Source organism: Arachis ipaensis, chromosome B5 (genome assembly GCF_059453495.1).
Source record: "Arachis ipaensis isolate K30076 ecotype BB chromosome B5, ASM5945349v1, whole genome shotgun sequence".
Lineage (NCBI taxonomy): Eukaryota > Viridiplantae > Streptophyta > Magnoliopsida > Fabales > Fabaceae > Arachis > Arachis ipaensis.
In genome coordinates this window covers 8,496,252-8,505,513 of record NC_142440.1, presented here as the reverse complement: position 1 = coordinate 8,505,513, position 9,262 = coordinate 8,496,252, and the positions used below count along the sequence as shown (strand labels likewise).

General features: G+C 38.8%; 1 non-coding gene across 1 annotated transcript; it reads right to left on the bottom strand.

The window, feature by feature from the left end:
• Positions 1-8,506: 8,506 nt before the first annotated feature.
• Positions 8,507-8,614, bottom strand: LOC148563312 (small nucleolar RNA R71). The gene has a single exon (XR_015884270.1). It is a non-coding gene; the product is annotated as a small nucleolar RNA R71 (small nucleolar RNA).
• Between the last annotated feature and the right edge of the window lie 648 nt (positions 8,615-9,262).

The following is a 9,262-nucleotide window of genomic DNA, read 5'->3' as shown; positions in this document are numbered from 1 at the left end:
TTCCGTCCAATTCCGTCACAAAAAAAAATGACGTGACATTTAAATCTCATCACATACATCTCTTTCTTTCTTTTCTAAGATATCGATTCTACCTCCTCTATTTTCAACTCTTCATCTTTTTCTCTCTCAACTCGTAACTCCCTCTCTCAACCCATAACTCTCTCTCTCCCAACAACGCCGTTGTTTTCCTCTTCAACATGTCGTAGCCCCTCCCTCCTGTTAGAAACAAGAGACTAGACTGGAGAAAGGATTTGTATATTATTGAGTGTATTCAAGTTGTCTATACAAGTTGTCTAGAATGATACAATATAGAAAGATATTTATAGGTGCTAAGAGAATCGAAATAATAAAGACGTAATATCCTATAATAAATATTCAGATATGCTAAATAATGCTAATTGATCCTAATTCTAACATCCCCCCTCAAACTCAAGTGACAAGTTGAGTTTGAAACTTATTTTAAACAACGAAATAAAGAGAAAAAACTGCATAAACTGATAAAACGGGTGCAGACGGAACTGCCGCTAGTCTGAAGGAAGCGTAGATGGAACTGCCGCTTGTCTGAAGGAAGCGCAGACAGAACTACCGCTATCTGAAGAAAGTGCAGACGGAACTGCCGTTTGTCTGAAGGAAGCGCAGACAAAACTGCCGCTATCTGAAGAAAGTGCAGACGGAACTGCCAGAAAGAAACGTAGACAGAACTGCCACAAGGAAACACAGACGAAATGCAGACGGAACTGTCACGAGAAAATGCAGACGGAACTGCCACGAGAGAACGCAGACGGAACTGCTACGAGAGAACACAAACAGAACTGTCACGAGAGAACGCAGATGGAACTGCCATGAGAGAACGCAGACGGAACTGCCACAAGAGAACGCAGACGAAACTGCTGAAAGAAAGCGAAAACTATATGATTTCTTCATCACAATAGGTAAGCAGTAGATGACAATGGTGTTTGATCATTCGACTAAAAAAAAATACAAGACGGAGAAAATAGGCTAGTCGGTGAGGTAAAAAAGTATCAAAGGAGTGACAAAAGGGAAAGAAGAATGGCATAGAAAAAAATACAAAAACTACGGTGATTTCACCACAAGGAAAATAACCTATCATCTTCAAGGAGGATACCATGGCTCTGATACCATGTTAGAAATAAGAGACTAAACTGGAGAAAGGATTTGTATATTATTGAGTGTATTCAAGTTGTCTAGAATGATACAATATAGAATGATATTTATAGGTGCTAAGAGAATCGAAATAATAAAGACGTAATATCCTATAAATAATATTCAGATATGCTAAATAATGCTAATTGATCCTAATTGATCATAATTATATTCTAACACCTCTAACCCGTCGCAGCATCTCCGTCCAACCCTCCTTCATTGTTGCTCGTTTCTCACACCGTCATCTGCATTTTTGAACTCGTTGCGCTGCCGCTACGTCCGTCCCTGAACTCGTCACGTTGCTGTCTCTTTTTCCACCAGTAATTGCGACGTCATCTCTCTCTCTCAACCCTCCTCCTTTCCGCCCTCACCATTCAATACAGTGGTACTTTGCTCTCTGTGCACTTTAATTTTTTGTTGACTAGTATTGATGGTTTAATTTAATTGTTTAGAGTTTTTAATTTTTGGGTTTTATTTGGTTTAATGTTCTCGTTCTAGGGATAACAATGCGGAGAATCTTATGGGAGACGTGATGACAATGGAAAGCATGCATTGGCGATGAATGGAGATGGGTCGAGTAGCTGAGGTGAGTTTTGATGGTGTGATGGTATTTGGAGATGAGTAGTGAACTCCCAGCAATTTGTAAGAGACTGAACGTGAGAGAGATTGGGGTGTAGAGAGTGTGCTTAGACGACACGACAATGGGAGGGAGACGGTGGAGGAAAATGATTCGGTGGTGGGTTCACGATGAAGAAAAAAAGGACTGAAAGATGGTGAAGAGGAAGTACAGAAGAAAAGATGGAGGGTGGTGGCGTGAGAATAGTGGTTCGGGTGAATCCTAGTGGTGAAGGGGATGCTAGGTGTCAACTAAAATTATCACGTCATCTTTTCAATAACAAAAATAAACAAAAGGATCAACTTGAGTTATGACTCAAAATTTCAGGATACAAATTGAATCATTAAAAATTAAAGAATCAAATTAAATCGAAAATTATTTAATTTTAAATATTAACTCCTTGCTATATATAATAGTTGAATTATACAATTCATATATTTCTTTCTATTCGTTTAAGCCTAATGAAAGTTAATTAATAAGCATGTTGATTAAAGTTGACGACCGCAAAAAACTGCATGGAAATAGATGTGCTCACTAACTCTCTCTCCTCGAATGAAAAGGTCCTTTATTTTTTCTCCAAGTTAACCATATATAAATATTTGGATAATTACTTCAATAAAGATACTAATAGTAATTTTTTTATAAAATTTTTTTATTTAAAATTGTGAATTATTTATTTAATATATTAAAATTAAATTTTATAATTTATTATTTAATAATTAAAATAAAATATTTTTATATAAAAATAATTATAAAATTTTTATTAGAATATATATACGTCATAGTTAATACCTTTAGTTTGCATGGCATAAGTTAGACTATATATAAGGTTCATGAATTTTATAGCTGTTCTTGTCAGGTCGGATGGTGGTGAAAGGATAAAGGGGGCGAGATCCTGGGGCGACCTAAAACGGGTCTTCGGGTTCAAGTGGGAGACTGGCGAAGCCGGCGGTTGAACGGACGAGAGGGGATGACCACCTGCAAGGACACTTCGACGCTCAAGTCAGTGTCTGTACGAAAAGATAGCCAAATTAGGTAAGGTGATGTGTACTTCGGGGGGAGAGCTGACCTCTCCCCTTATATACTGTGCTGGGCGGGTCTAAAGGTGACCTAGCCTATTGATCAGGATACTTGTGAGTTGTCCCTATCCACGTGGGGGGAGCTGGTTGTCTCGGACATCGGGTCGGGGCTCCGGGTGTTGCCCCGAGGAAGCCGATCCGACCGGCATGCTAAGCGTGGTGCTGGGTCGCGGAGGTGGTGAGGTCGTACGACGGCCGGGTCGGGTGTTGTGGTCCGACCCATTGGATTTCCCTTGTGAGGGATAGTTTGGGCCGAGGTCAGAGGTGGTGCCCCGACCCGGCGACTAGTTGGACTGGGCTTGTAGTGGTCCGTAACAGTGCCCCCAACGCGCTAGCCTTGAGGTATGGAGCTCGCGGCTAAGCGCGTTTGTCTTACTTGCCGAGAGGGGATGTGTTCTTCTTCTCGGGAGTCCGTTGATGGCGTTTCGTGTCTCACACGCGTGGTTGTCTCGTCTCTGATGCTGCCTCCTTGGCTTCCGCGCGGGGCATTAAATGCCCCATCATTTCATGATTTGAAATTTGTGTAAAAAGATAGGTATGCCCCTGCCTTTTGGCGCTTCTCCGACGGTTACATTCTTCGTCCCTTTTTATTTTCACAAACTCCTCATTTCATCACCTTCCTTTTCTTCTTCCTCTATTTTCTCGAACTGCTGCCGCCTCTACTTCCATTCCTTCTCTCGCTGCTGCTTTGCTCTTTTTGGACTTCTCCTTCGTCTTTCCCAGATTCTGCATTTCCCTGGTACGTTGTTATACTTTCCTTCTTTCTTCTTTTTTCTGGTTTTCCTTGGTGTCTTTGTGCGTTTTTTGTGCATGTCTGGATTTTTTCTTTCTTCCTTTTTTTGCTTCTTCTTTTAGAGGGGGCGCCACTGAATTTTTCATGGGTTTTGCTTGAATTCTGGGTTAGTGCAGGGGTATCTAGAGGGTGACTTAGGGAGTTGAAATTTTGCTTTTACTTGTTTTGGGGGTTCTCGATCTCCCGTTCTAACTAAGTGGTGCCCCCGCTGTAGGTATGGCCGAGCACCTCGTTCTCCCGGATCAGGCTCAGCGACCGCTAGCCGACTTCGTTGATCATTATGCTTGGGTTTCTTCTGACGTGAAGGACACCCCTTCCAAGGTCACGAAGGAGGGCCTCCAGGACTTGCGCCAGGCTGGGCTCTTATGTGGAGGTGGTCCTGAGGAAGCATTTTATCAGGTCTATGTTCCTGCTAATCGGGAGCGTGTTTGCCAGAAGAACCTGGTGGCGCCACGAGTCGTTGATTGGTTGTGTGTTTATGAACCAATGTTCACGACCTTGGGGGTTCGTCTGCCCTTTTCCCCCTTCGTCATGGGCTTGCTGAATCGTTGCGATGTCTCTCCGTCGCAACTACATCCGAACAGCTGGGCTGCCATTCGGTGCTTCGAGATGGTTTGTGAATATCTGGAGCTTTCGATCTCTGTAAATGTTTTCCTCTACCTCTTTCTTCTCACGAACCCTTCTCGCCAGGGGAAGGCAAAGAAGGGATATATGTCCTTTAGGGCCCAACAAGGTCGTAGGATTTTTGGCCTCTTTGAGGATTCCTTCCACGACTTCAAGTATACTTTTTTCAAGGTTAGGCCAATTGAAGGTCATCAACATTTCTGGCTTACTGCCGAGGGGGAAAGGCAAATCCCGACCTACTGGAGCTTCGGGGCGGGATCCAATTATTTGATAAAAATATCCTATGATTGGTTGAGTCTGGTAAATCGTAATATTGCCGATATCTTGTTGGCATTTTTCGGCGAGAAAAATCTTAACCCTCGTATGGTTATGGGGGACTGGGAGGCCGGCCGGTCGTATGTTGGCGAGTTCTTTACTTTTTGTATCTTTAGCATTTTGCTCTTCTATTACTTACACCTTGTCTTTTTGCTTGTAGTTTCCATGGCTGGTGGGAAGAAGACCTTGGCTGACCTGATGAACCTCTGATGAGCGGATAATTTATACGCTTTTTGGCATTGTTTTTACATAGTTTTCAGTATGATTTAATTAGTTTTTAGTATATTTTTATTAGTTTTTAATTAAAATTCACATTTCTGGACTTTACTATGAGTTTATGTGTTTTTCTGTGATTTCAAGTATTTTCTGGCTGAAATTGAGGGACTTGAGCAAAAATCAGATTCAGAGGTTGAAGAAGGACTACAGATGCTGTTGGATTCTGACCTCCCTGCACTCAAAGTGGATTTTCTGGAGCTATAGAACTTCAAATGGCACGCTCTCAATTGCGTTGGAAAGTAGACATCCAGGACTTTCCAGAAATATATAATAGTCCATACTTTGATTAAGGATAGACGACGTAAACTGGCGTTGAACGCCAGTTCCATGCTGCATTCTAGAGTCAAACGCCAGAAACAGGTTACAAAGTGGAGTTAAACGCCAGAAACAGGCTACAAACTGACGTTCAACTCCAAGAAAGACCTCTACACGTGTAAAGCTCAATGCTCAGCCCAAGTACACACCAAGTGGGCCCCGGAAGTGGATTTCTGCATCATTTACTCATTTCTGTAAACTCTAGTAGCTATAAATAGAACTTTTTACTATTGTATTAGGGATCTTTGATCAGTTTTATGCTATCTTAGAATTTAATGGGGGCTGGCCATTCGGCCATGCATGGACTATTATCACTTATGTATTTTCAAACGGTAGAGTTTCTACACACCATAGACTAAGGTATGGAGCTCTGCTGTTCCTCATGAATTAATACAAAGTACTACTATTTTTCTATTCAATTCAAGCTTATTCCTTCTCTAAGATATCCATTCGCACCCAAGAACATGATGAATGTGATGATTATGTGACGCTCATCATCATTCTCACCTATGAATGCGTGCTTGACAAACACTTCCGTTCTACATGCAAATAAGCTAGAATGAGTATCTCTTAGATATCTAATACAGAGGACCGAGTCCGAGATATTAGAATCTTCGTGGTATAAGTTAGAACCCATGGATGGCCATTCTTGAGATCCGGAAAGTCTAAACCTTGTCTGTGGTATTCCGAGTAGGATCTGGGAAGGGATGGTTGTGACGAGCTTCAAACTCGCGAGTGCTGGGCGTAGTGACAGACGCAAAAGGATAGTAAATCCTATTCCAGTATGATCGAGAATCGACAGATGATTAGCCATGCAGTGACAGCGCATTGGACCATTTTCAGAGAGAGAATGGGATGTAGCCATTGACAACGGTGATGCCCTACATAAAGCTTGCCATGGAAAAGAGTAGGAATGGTTGGATGAAGACAGCAGGAAAGTAGAGGTTCAGAGGAACGAAAGCATCTCTACACGCTTATCTGAAACTCTCACCAATGAATTACATAAGTATCTCTATCCTATTTTAATTATCTTTTAGTATACTATAATCTCTTAATACATTTGAATCCGCTTGACTGAGATTTACAAGGTGACCATAGCTTGCTTCAAGCCGACAATCTCCGTGGGATCGACCCTTACTCACGTAAGGTTTATTACTTGGACGACCCAGTGCACTTGCTGGTCAGTTGTGCGAATTTGTGACAAAGAATTAAGATTATGAACGTGCGTATAAAGTTTTCAGCGCCGTTACCATGGAATGGAACCGTCACGATTTCTGCGCACCAAGTTTTTGGCGCCGTTGCCGGGGATTGTTCGAGTTTGGACAACTGACGGTTCATCTTGTTGCTTAGATTAGGTAATTTTATTTTAATTTTAAGATTTTTATTTCTTATTTTCGAAAAATACAAAAAAAAATTTTACAAAATCATAAAATCAAAAATCATTTGATGTTTCTTGTTTGAGTCTAGAGTCAAGTTTTAAGTTTGGTGTCAATTGCATCTTTTTAATTTTCTAAAAAAATTTATTTTTTCAAAATTTCATGCATTGCATTCTTCATGATTTTCAAGTCGTTCTTGGCCAGTCTTCTTGTTTGATCTTCATATTTTATTGGTTTGTGTCTTTTCTTGTTTTTCAGATGCATTTTCAATTTGTTAATGTCTAAAGAATAAAAATTTTTAAGTTTGGTGTCTTACATGTTTTATTTTCTTGAAAATTTTTCAAAAATAAGTTCTTGGTGTTCATCTTGACATTCAAAGTGTTCTTGGTGTTCATCTTGACATTCATAGTGTTCTTGCATGCATCACATGTTTTGATCCAAAATTTTCATGCATTGAGTCTTTGGGTTGTTTTTCTCTTTCATCATTAAAAATTCAAAAATAAAAAAAATATCTTTCCCTTTTTCACTCATAAAATTCGAAAATTTGAGTTGACTTTTTCAAAAATTTCAAAATTAATTGTTTCTTATGAGTCAAATCAAATTTTCATTTTAAAAACTCTATCTTTTTCAAATCTTTTTCAAAAAAATCAAATCTTTTTCATTTTTCTTTCATAATTTTTGAAAATTCCAAAATGATTTTCAAAAATCTTTTTCTTATTTTGTTTTATAATTTCAAATCTTTACTAACAATCAATGTGATTGATTCAAAAAAAAATATAAAGTTTGTTACTTGCCTAGTAAGAAAGGTTCAATCTTTAAACTCTAGAATCATATCTTTTTAGTTTCTTGTTAGTCAAGTAATCAACTTTAATTTTCAAAATCAAATCTTTTTAAATTTCTTTTTCAAATCTTCTTCAAATTAAGTTTCAATCACATCTTTTTCAAAATCAATTTCAAAATCTTTTCTAACTTCTTATCTTTTCAAAATTAATTTTCAAATCTTTTTCAATCAATCTTATCTTTTTGTTTCAATCATATCTTTTTCAAAACTACCTAACTAATTCTCTCTCTAATTTTCGAAAATCCCTTCCCTCTTTTTCAAAATTATTTTTTTAATTAACTAATTATTTTAAATTTAATTAAAATTTTTCCTTTCTTAATTTTCGAATTTTATTTTTAAATTAAAAACAAAAATATTTTTATTTATTTAATTTTCGAAAATTCTTCTCTCTCACCTCCTTCTAATTATTTATTTATTTACTAACACTTCTCTTCATCTCAAAATTCGAACCCTCTCTTCCTCTTGGTGTTCGAATTTCTCTTCTTTTATTCTTATCTTCTTCTACTCACATAAAGAAATCTCTATACTGTGACATAGAGGATTCCATATTTTCTTTTCTGTTTTCTTCTTTTTCATATGAGCAGGAACAATGATAAGAACATTCTTGTTGAGGCTGATCCTGAACCTGAAAGGACTCTGAAGAGGAAACTAAGGGAAGCTAAAGCACAACTCTCTGGAGAAAATCTGATAGAAATTTTCGAAAAAGAAGGAGACATGGCCGAAAATAATAACAATGCAAGGAAGATGCTTGGTGACTTTACTGCACCAAATTCCAATTTACATGGAAGAAGCATCTCAATTCCTGCCATTAGAGCAAATAACTTTGAGCTTAAACCTCAATTAGTTTCTCTGATGCAACAGAACTGCAAGTTTCATGGACTTCCATCTGAAGATCCTTTTCAGTTCTTAACTGAATTCTTGCAGATCTGTGATACTGTTAAGACCAATGGGGTTGATCCTGAGGTCTACAGGCTTATGCTTTTCCCGTTTGCTGTAAGAGACAAAGCTAGAGTATGGTTGGAATCTCAACCTAAAGACAGCCTGAACTCTTGGGATAAGCTGGTCACGGCTTTCTTAGCCAAGTTCTTTCCTCCTCAAAAGCTTAGCAAGCTTAGAGTGGATGTTCAAACCTTCAGACAGAAAGAAGGAGAATCCCTCTATGAAGCTTGGGAGAGATACAAGAAACTGACCAAAAAGTGTCCTTCTGACATGCTTTCAGAATGGACCATCCTGGATATATTCTATGATGGTCTGTCTGAGTTATCAAAGATGTCACTGGACCATTCTGCAGGTGGATCCATCCACCTAAAGAAAACGCCTGCAGAAGCTCAAGAATTCATTGACATAGTTGCAAATAACCATTTTATGTACACTTCTGAAAGGAATCCTGTGAGTAATGGGACGCCTATGAGGAAGGGAGTTCTTGAAATTGATACTCTGAATGCCATATTGGCTCAGAATAAAATATTGACTCAGCAAGTCAATATGATTTCTCAGAGTCTGAATGGATTGAAGGAATCATCCAACAGTACTAAAGAGGCCTCTTCTGAAGAAGAAGCTTATGATCCTAAGAACCCTGCAATAGCAGAGGTGAATTACATGGGTGAACCCTATGAAAACACCTATAACCCCTCATGGAGAAATCATCCAAATTCCTCATGGAAGGATCAACAAAAGCCTCAACAAGGCTTTAATAATGGTGGAAGAAACAGGTTTAGCAATAGCAAACCTTTTCCATCATCCACTCAGCAAAAGACAGAGAGTTCTGAGCAGAATCCATCTAGCTTAGCAAACATAGTTTCTAATCTATCTAAGGCCACTTTAAGTTTCATGAATGAAACAAGGTCCTCCATTAGAAATTTG